General features: G+C 44.6%; 1 pseudogene; it reads right to left on the bottom strand.

Moving 5' to 3' along the window:
- Positions 1–2,314: 2,314 nt before the first annotated feature.
- On the bottom strand, positions 2,315–4,474 carry LOC114510798 (annotated as a pseudogene).
- Between the last annotated feature and the right edge of the window lie 3,860 nt (positions 4,475–8,334).

Below are 8,334 nucleotides of genomic sequence, written 5' to 3'. Positions count from 1 at the left end.
TGCCTCTCTCTCTCCCCCTTTCTCTTTCTCTAAAATTAATAAACAATTCCTCAGGTGAAGACTAAAGAAAAATTAGGTGATAATAATGACACTACATGCAGCAGTGAGAGCCCAGTTAAGGGGGGCCCTTCCTACACCCTCCTCCACTGACAGAGCAGGAGAGAAACTTGGAGAGGTTAGACCAACATTGCCTTCCTGAGTAAGCTCATGCAATCATTCACCTTGAAAAGCGTCTCTGTGCCAATAGTGCCTGAGTGTTTATCCCCATCCTGAGCTCTCATCCAGTCCCCAACCTATAAGTGCAGCTGTGTTTGATGCAACCTAATGGGCATCTCACAGACCTTTTCTACTGTGTGCAAGCTGAACGCTCATTCTCCTCACCCCAAACTTAGTCATCTCAGTAAATGACATCATCCCATAGCTCAGGCCAAACATCTATGAGTGACCATTGCACCCCTTATCCGTCATATCCAATCCACCAGCAACATCTGTGGATGCCATCAGCAAAGTTTATCCTGAAAGAGTCCACATGAAAAGAGGTTTACATGTCCTCATGTAAACCTTTGCCCCAACAGTCCCAGCCACTCCCATCCACACCAGGACTGCTGAGTTGCCTCCTGTTCTAGTAAAAAGGGTTTTGTTTTTGTTTTTGTTATTTTTTGAAGATTTCATTTATTTTTTAGAGAGAGGAGAGGGAAGGGAGAAATAGAGGGCAGAAGAGAAACACCCGTGTGCAAGAGACACGTTGATCAGTTGCCTCTCCCATGCACCCCAACTGGAGATCAAACCTGCAACCTACAGGCATGTGCCCTGACTGGGAATTGAATCAGCAACCTTTCAGTTCACAGGCTGCCACTCAAACCACTGAGCAACACTAGTCAGGGATGTTCTAGCACAATCTTGGGATTAGAAAAGGTGCTCAGTAAATATCAACTGAATGAATGAGACTAGGGAGATATTTTCAGAAGAGCAAAGGCTGATATGGGTCCCTAGAGAGGTGATGGAGACCTTTATTGGTTCAGGTACCAGGAGAGGAATCTAAACTGTCCATCAGAAGTTCAGGACAGGCAGCTAAGTTGGTTGGAGCATTATTCCATACATCAAAATGCTGTGGGTTCCACTTATCATCAGGGTATGTAGGGGATGCAACCAGTCAATGTTTCTCTTTCACATTGAAGGTTCACTCTCTCTCACTCTCCCCCTCCTCTCTCTCCCCTCTCTCCCCTCTCTCTCTCTCTCTCCCTCTCTCTCTCTCTTCTTCCCAGCTCTCCTCTCTTTCTTCCTATCTCTCAAGTCAATAAACATATTTTCAGGTGAAGAACTGTTAAAAAGTGACATGACATCCAGGAAAAAGAATTTCTAGGGGAGGAATGGGCAGTGCAAAGACTCTGAAGCAGAACAAGCAATTGTGCCTGCAGCTCAGTGGAGATGAGATCACAGAGGGAAAAGGGCAGGGATAGATGGAAGCTGCTGGGCCTTGGAGAGGCCTTTATTCCACCCAGGTTCATGGTGGGGGCATTCAAGGAGGCCATGCATGTGCTGAAGGACAGGGCAAGGTGGACTCTATTCTCTTGTTCATTCTTTCCTTCTCTCTCCCAAGGCTCCTCCACCTTGAGTGCGCCAGCCAGCCTGGGCCTCACAGGTGCCCCTGGAACACAGCCCTGATCCTTGATCACAATTATTTGGTAATGGTGAAAAAACAAACCGAATTTGGGCCAACTACAGAGTATCAATCAGCTGTGGCCACAAGAACACTGTGAAACAAACCCTCCTAAAATGTAGTGTCTTACAACATGTCGTTCATTCTCATGCATTATTCCTAGCAGATTAAAACTGGAAACACTGCAGATATTCATCCACTGATGAGTGGGTAAACAGAACATGGTATATACATAAAACAGAATATTATTCAACTATAGAAATGAGCAACATACTGACACCCACATGCTACCTCCTTCACAAACCTTGGAAATATTATGTTAAGTGAAAGATGCCACACAAAAGTCCAAATGTGATATAATTCCATTTATGGGAAATATCCAAAACAGGCAGATCCATAGAAACAGAAAGATTAGTGGGTTTTGAGGACTTGGGGACAGGGGATTAGGAATAAATTCTAATGGGTATGAGTTTTTCCTGGTGGTGACAAAATACAGAATTTGATAATGGAGTCCATGGCACAACTCTAAATATATCAAAACCCCCAGAACTGTACATTGCAAAGAGTTAAAAATACATGATCTGTGGATTCTATCTCCATACAAAACATAAAGTATTGATAGCGTGAGAGCTCCCACCACGCCAGGCATTCTGGTCAGATTCGGGACCAGTGCAGGGTTTTGTGGAGAGCTGCCTGGACTGCCTTGTTCCGCAGACAGTAGATAACAGGGTTGCACATGGGTGTGACCACAGTGTAGATGACAGACAGAATCTTGTTTAGATCTACAGCTTCCATGCGGCTGGGACGGGCATAGATGAAGAGAAGTGGCTTGAGTAGAGAAATCCCCACCACCACCAGGTGGGACGCACAGGTGGAGAAGGCTTTTCGGCGGGCAGCGGCTGATGGCATACTCAGCATGGCCCTACCGATGGCCACATAGGTAGGCCATGGCCACAAGCAGGGAACCCCAGAGGAGGATGATGGCAGAGAATGAAGTCCACCAGTTCTGTCAGGGCCACATGGGTGCAGGACAAGTTGAGCAGAGGGGAGACATCACAGAAGAAGTGGTTGATGACATTGGGGGCCACAGTAGGACAGGCTAGCAATGCATGAGGTCTTGACCACTGAGACCAGCAGCCCACCAAGCCCATGAGGACAAGGACAAGGCCAGGCAGACCTGGGGCCTCATGAGCAGTGGGTAGTGGAGTGGGTGGCAGATGGCAACAATAGCGATCATAGGCCATAGAGGCCAGGAGGGTGCACTCGGTACAGATGAGGGAGATGAAAGAAGAACAGTTGGGTCATGCAGGCTGTGAAGGACATGGGGCTGGGTCCAGCCACAGCCCCACAAGCAGGCTGGGCATGGTCACTGACACATAGCTTACCTCCAGGCAGCTCAGGTTGCCCAGGAAGAAGTACATGGGCTTGTGCAGCTCACTGTGAGTGAGGATGAGATGGATGATGAGGCTGTTCTCCAGCAGGGTCACCAGGTAGAGAGTCAGGAAGACAGCAAACAGGACATCCCTTACCTCTGGCCTTGTGGACAAACCCAGCAAGATGAACTCTTGTACTCTGGTCATGTTCCCAGCTCCTGGGGGCTCCCCATCTGAGAACAAAATACGTCCATAAAATATGCAAATCTATCCTCTCTACATCTTGCTCACCCTAGATCCAGCCATTGTTTCACCTGAGTCAATGAAATAACCTTGCCTGGTTCCTCTGCTTCCAGTCTTGCCTTCCACAGTCTTTATCCATGTAGCAGCTAGTGGGGTCTTGCAAAGTAATTGAACATAGCCCTGGCTGGGTGGCTCAGTTGGTTAGAGCATTGTCCTGTACACCAAAAGGTCATGGGTGGGATTCCCAGTAAGCACACATGTCTAAGTTGTAGGGGTTCAATTCCCAGTTGGGGCTCATACAAGAAACAACTGGTCAAAATTTCTCTCATACCTCTCTGTCATATCTCCCTCCCCCTCTCTCTCACTCTCTCTCTCTCTCTCTCCAAAAATCAATAACAACATACTTTCAGGTGAGGATAAAAAAATCATAGATCATCCCTGGCTGGGTGGCTCAGTTGGGTAGAGCATAACCCTATACACCAAAAGGCTGTGAATTCAATTCCCAGTCAGCACACATGCCTAAACTGTGGGTTCACTTCCTGGTTCGGTTTCCTACAGGAGGCAACTGATCAAAGTTCCTCTTTCACATCAAGTCTTTCTCTCTCTCTCTCAAAAATCAATGAAAACATATCTTTGGGTGGATTTTTAAAAAATCATAGGTGGGCCCTGGCTGGCATGGCTCAGTGGATTGAGCACAGGCCTGCCAACCTAAAGGTCGGCAGTTTGATTCCAAGTCAGGGCACATGCCTGGGTTGCAGGCCAGGTCCCCAGATGGGGACATGTGAGAGGCAACCTATTGATGTATCTCTCACACACATCCACATTTCTCTCCTTCTCTTACTCCTTCCCCTCCCTTCTCACTAAAATAAATAAATAAAATCTCTAAAAAATTGTAGATCATATGGGGTCACTCTCCTGTTTAAACCTGACAGATTTCTCCATTATTATCACAAGCAGCATCATGTTCCTTATCATGGCCTCAGAGAACCTCAATTTTCTGATCCCTGCCTGTTGCTCTAGGCTTAGAGCACATCGTAGGTCCTGATCTCCCATCTACTGAAGCCCCATGGGCACCCTTTCACTTCCTCAAATGTTCCAAGGCCCTTCACATCTTAAAGAATTCCTACACAAAGTTTCTTCTGCCTGGAACACTTTACCCCTGGTTCTCACCTTCGTTATTCCTGGGAATCTTCATCATCCTTGGCATGCATTTTTCAATGTATTATCTTCAGATAAGGCTCCCTGTGCATCCTTTATCAAACCCTGTCCTTGCTCTCTATCCCCACATCCCTTCACTGCCTTTCAGAGTGATCCATATTGTTTTCAACTGTTTGTGTGTTTGTTAAGTGATTCAGTGTCTCTCCAACAGAGTTGTAAGCCTAGGTAGAAGGGCTGGGTCTGTGTGACTCAGAACTACATCCCTGACACCTAGTGAGAAAAGCACACCATTGCCCAGTATATAGTACATGTTCTTTAAGCCATGGCAGATCAAAGCTGGATGGCCAGGCAACACTGATCTTAATATATGCAGCAAGAAAGAGTAGGGGAACCCTGACTGTTGCGGGTCAGTGGGTTGGAAATCATCCTGAAACCAAATGGTTGCCAGTTCAATCCCTGGTCAGGGCACATGTTGAGTTGCTGGCCAGGTTCCCAGTTCAGGGGCGTGCAAAAGGCAATTCACTGAGGTTTATCTCTCACATCAATGTTTTTCTACCTCTCTTTCTCCTTCCCTGCCCCTCTGTCTAAAAAAATTAATAAATAAAATCTTAAAAAAATAAACACTACAAATAGCCAACAATAGAAGATTGGTTTAAATAATTCAATCTACCAGGACATTGTCTAATATAGTCAATATTAAGTGTTTTTAAAGGAAGCTATAAAATTGTGTATGTACTATTTTGTATACAATTATGTTTAAACAAAGAACTCATAAGAAAAAAAGACTGTTAGCAAACACACCATCAATGTTCAGAAGAAGAAGGAGGAGGAAGAGGTGAAGGTGGAGGAGAAGCAGAAGAAGGAGAAGAAGATAAAAAAATAAAAAACAGGAAAAAGCAGTAGAGGCTGTTGGCTGGGAGCACTGGCACTCTTCCTAGCTGGCCTTCCCTACATTCACTGATGCCTGCTGATTTGTAAGTGTAGCATCATCTTGAGCTCAGAAACCTGCCTAATCTGCCTATTGCAATCCTTACCACATTGTTTGATTTATTCAAGTCTTTGTTTGTTTGTTTTTGTCTGTGAAATGGGGAGAATGATGTTGGCTCCCATGAGACATTGTGAGGATCACATGAAAATGAAGGGGAAAGTTCTAGACGAATGAGTTATTAGTTTTGATAGACTTGGGTCAGTTTGTTTATAGGTGTCATTTAAAAAACACATCTCCACAGTGAACTTGAGTGATTTTTCTTGGTATCCTGAAGTAGAGTGAAATCCTTATCTCCCTATGTTGGGGTTTCTCTATGGATGTGCTATCAAGAATTGAAGTTAACCACCATTTATTAACTAAGAAAGTCAGTTGGGGATATTTTCTAGAAAAGCCAATGGAAGTTTCATTTCTGATTTATTCGACAGAAGACTATATTCCCCCTCCCAATATCTCTTACTATAAAGATGGAGATGTATACATTTATTGTATATATCTATGTCCAGGGTGAGTCCTTTTAATAAAAGATTTCATACATTTTCAAAACCCTGCAATGTGTCATTTTCCTTTTTATTAAAGACCAAAACCCAAGGGTTCCAGAGGCTACAAGTTCAACGTGAGAGGCCTGATATTTTTCAACTCATTTCTATGAGCACTTTCCATGAGATTGGCATTGTTGACGAATCATGCCCTTGGTGTGTGGGGAGGGGGCTGCCTGAAGACTCATCTAACCCCGGAGAAGATTAGGTGACATCTGGAGGTATTTAAGGCTCAACTCGGACCTGTTAGGTCAACTAGTAGTGTTTGGAGCTGTCCCTGGTCCTGAAACAAGCCCAACCCCTCAGCCCTGGGGACAACATCGTGCTGACTATGAGGGCAGCCCAGCAGCTGTAGTGCTGGCTGGTGGGGGCTCCCCTTGATTCCAAGCAAGAAATCCTCAACTGCCCTCTTCCCTTGGCATTTCTCTGCCCTCTTCTGACTCTCTGCTTTGGTGACCCACTTTCCCTCTGCTCCTGAGTCTGTTCCTAATTCCTCTCTTTGCCCCTGGGTCAGATTTAACTCTGCTGTGAAGTATCAGCCACATACTTAGATGCTGAGAGGTGTTTATCACTTATCAAGCATAAGAACTAATCAATTTAATTCCAAAGGCCTATTTGGAATTGTCTAGCCAAGAATCAGGGTGTACAGAGACTATTTAGGATTTATTTTCATGCCATAGTCAGTTGTTGAGCACAAACTATGTACTGAACACTGTGCCAGTCACAGACAGGACAAGAAGATGGAAAAGATATAGGGATTCTATCTGATGCTTTCTTTTTAAGTTTTTAAAAAATTTATTGAGAGAGAGATTTGTTGTTGCATTTATTGATGTATTCATTGATTGCTTTTTGTATGTGCCCTGACTGGGTATTGAACCTGGAACCTTGGTATTTCATGGACCATGCTCCAACCAGGAGCTGCCCAGCCAGGACTCACCTGATGTTTTTTCATTTGCTAAACTTGGACATGTTACATAACATTTCTGACCCACAATACTCTTTTCTAAGAAAAAGATAGATGTAACTATCTTCATCTCAAATTCTCAATAGCTCCACTAGTAAATAAGAGTCAGAGAGAACTGGCTCAGAACACAAGATCTTTCACTGGATAGCTTTCGGATTTTGGACAAGTTACATGTCCTCATAGAACTTCAGTAGTCTTATATGCAAGTTGGGGACTACTTGATGACTTAAAATGTTGCCATGTTCCAAATTTCTGGCTCATGGTAAACAATAAATATTAGCTGGTATTATTAGGCAGTATGTCCTACAAACACAGGTATGTGTTTATGATATGGACATTGTTTCCTTAACACAGGTTGGAACTACCTGTGAGTGACATATTATTCTCTGCATTTTTCAGAAGAGGAACTAAAACTTAGAGGGGAGAAGAACCTTGACTAAGTCACACAGAGAGGGGCAGCCACACTGGGTCTATCTGATTCTGAAGCAAGTGGTCCTTTTTCTAGACTTTGTTGCCTCTCTGTGTGGAAGCAGTTGCACATGTCCGAATCTGTACAATGATGTCATGCTTTGGCTTGACTAACAAGTGCTTTCAGTGCTGGCATATTAATCCAGCCCTTTCTAACAGAGAAGGGAGACATGCAAGCAACAAGGCAGGGTAGGGGTTTGAAGAGGAGGGTTTACTTGAGAAGGAAGGACTGGGGGAACCTCATGCAGGATCTGACATTTGAACTGAACCTTTTTACCCCTTGTTTAAAAAGTTATTCTTGTTTATTCTATTAGAGTTGTCCCAGTTTTCCCCCCTTTGCTCTCCTCCACCCAGCCCACACCACATTCCCACAGTCAATCTTGAAGGATTAGTAGAAATTCAAAAGTTAGAATATGTGCAGAGTGATGGGCAGCCCAGGAGGAATGAATGGCATCAGCACAGACATGAAGGTGAGAGCACAGTTTAACCAAAGTCACTCAGGTACTTGGGAACTCCAGCCCCGGTTTTCTGCTCCCAAGGCAGCCCTTCCTTCCTGGTAGAAGAATTCAGACTTGAGAATCACATGGACTTAGACTCCAAAGCCAAATTCTCTCCTGCCTTCTTGTGTGAAATCAAGCAAAGTTATATTTTTGCTCCTATTTATTTATTTACTTATTTATTTTTAAGTAGAATAGAGACCAAGCCATTTTAGAAGTCCTTTCCCTTTGCCCCCTGAAACGAGCTATCCAGTCGCCTTACCTGAATAGCTTGAGTAACATGGGTCTCTCTGAGTGGATACAGCTGGACTCCTCTATTCCTTTGGGTGTTCAGTCGGTGACTGGATGACCTGAGCATTTTACTCCAGGACAGAATTTTCAGGAACGGAGCCAGACGCCTCAGCCGGCACAAGAAGAGGAGATTCAGAGGTGACGCCCGCCTGCAAG

Source organism: Phyllostomus discolor, chromosome 12 (genome assembly GCF_004126475.2).
Source record: "Phyllostomus discolor isolate MPI-MPIP mPhyDis1 chromosome 12, mPhyDis1.pri.v3, whole genome shotgun sequence".
NCBI classification, from domain to species: Eukaryota; Metazoa; Chordata; class Mammalia; order Chiroptera; family Phyllostomidae; genus Phyllostomus; species Phyllostomus discolor.
Note: the sequence above shows the minus strand (reverse complement) of the source record. Positions and strands in the feature narration are given on the sequence as shown.